This window comes from Mustela nivalis (genome assembly GCF_964662115.1).
Source record: "Mustela nivalis genome assembly, chromosome: 11".
In the NCBI taxonomy this organism is placed as follows: Eukaryota; Metazoa; Chordata; class Mammalia; order Carnivora; family Mustelidae; genus Mustela; species Mustela nivalis.
In genome coordinates, this window is record NC_139030.1 from 23,613,135 (window position 1) to 23,614,963 (window position 1,829).

At 39.1% G+C, this 1,829-nt stretch overlaps 1 pseudogene across 1 annotated transcript; it reads right to left on the reverse strand.

The window, feature by feature from the left end:
- Nucleotides 1-372: 372 nt before the first annotated feature.
- LOC309843442 (small ribosomal subunit protein uS2 pseudogene) lies at nucleotides 373-1,279 on the reverse strand (annotated as a pseudogene). Its single transcript has one exon. The product of its transcript is annotated as a small ribosomal subunit protein uS2 pseudogene (transcript).
- Nucleotides 1,280-1,829: the final 550 nt, after the last annotated feature.

Below are 1,829 nucleotides of genomic sequence, written 5' to 3' on the forward strand. Positions count from 1 at the left end.
AATATAAAAACTCCCAAGGGGGCTTTATTTTAGGCAAAGTGGTAATTAGGTGAATTTATAAGTAGGAAAACTGGCTCTTTTAAGGCAGAATTTTTCCAAAGACAAAAATGCAGAACAGGTAGAAAGGAAGCAGAGATTTACGAGAGCAATTATGAAATTTGAACTCATATTACATATTTTAAAATGACACCAAAAAAGATCTTTAACAAATGAGATTAGAAGGAAAATAGCAATGGCTAACATGTATTGATGCACCGAGCCCTTAGTTTCTGTTCTAATCACTTTATATGTGTTTTGTTGTTGTTTGTTTTTAGACACTGTTCATTTTCTGCCAACCTTACTCCATTTTGTTTGCATTTGTAGAAGAGCAGCTTAAAACCATTCAGTCCTTGTTCCTACCCATTCAATGGCTTGAGCAGCCAAAGATGCAGACCAGTCTTCAGCGGCCAGCTGGGCATTCCAGTCTTCAGTAAGGAACTGCTGACTAGGCACCAAGGGCCAATCTGTGACTTCAGGTTGAGTAGCAGTGAACTCAGGAGGTGGAGCCCTCCATTTCACCCAGACATTCCTCCTTGGTCACAGGCTTTTCAGCAGAAGCCTGCTCTTCTTTTTCAATTTCTTTAGGATCTCTGTAGAAGTAGAGATCAGGCCTGACCTCTCATGGTTTTTCACAGGAAATGGTGCCATACATGTGTAGAACTTCTGGGACCAGCATCCACCACATCAGACCTACTGAAGTAGCTCCCTTATTGTTACAAGAGATAGCAATGTCCACATAGCACAGAGGAGAGTCTGTGTTAAACAGCAGTGCTAGACAGGTTAACATAGGACCACCTCTGTGAGAGGCTGGTGGTCAGCTCTGGGATCAGGAACCACCAGAGTCCCAGTTCAAGGAAGGCTGTCAGGATCTGGTTAGTAAAGGTACCAGGAATAATGCTGTCAACAGTAGGAGTGACTCCAGTAGCAGCAGCAAATTTCAGCACAGCTCGCTGGCCAGTATTCTTGAATGATATGACACTAATGTCAGCTGGGTTTTGAATGCAACAACTGTAGGAACTGCCAACAGAAGCCTCTCCCTGGTTCTCTTTAAATACATGGTGTAGATGCCATTACTTTTTCTTTTGTAAATGTACACTTCTGTTTGGAAGTCAAGTTTGGTGCCACCTAAGGGGATTCCTGCTGCAAGACATTTGAGGACACCCTCCTCCTTCATTTGCAGGACATCAAGGGCTCCAGACATTGTGAGAATTTCCCTTTAAGTTACAATGGGAACTCAAAACAATGCAACAATGCCATAGGACCCCTCCCTGGGTAACATTGAAAAAAAAACTCATTAGTCTTCACAACCCTTCAGAATCAACACTATTATTATCTCTATCTTGCAGACAAGGAGACTCAGTCACAAAGACTCAGAAAAACTTGTTCAAGTTTGTCAGCTAGGAAGTTGTACTCAGATATTCTGGATCCAGAACCACTATCATGTGCCTATTACAGAAAATATTTTTTTTAAATCATATTTAAAATGAAAAATAGAGGCATATTCTGTAAGTTAGTTAGACACTAGTATCTATTATATCTTGTATCACTCAGAAATTTGGAAATGAAAGGAGAGATGGGGAAAAAAGGATGGAAGGTAATTTTGTAAGTGATGAATCACTGAATTCTACATCTGAAACTAACATTACACTGTGTACTTAACTAATTGGAACTTAAATAAAAATCTGGAGAAAGAAAAATAAGTAAATAAATGATAAGATTGAAAATAAATAAAATAGAGAAAAAACTATTTAAACTGTCTCCCTAAAAAATTTTTGGTGTGCAGATAATCT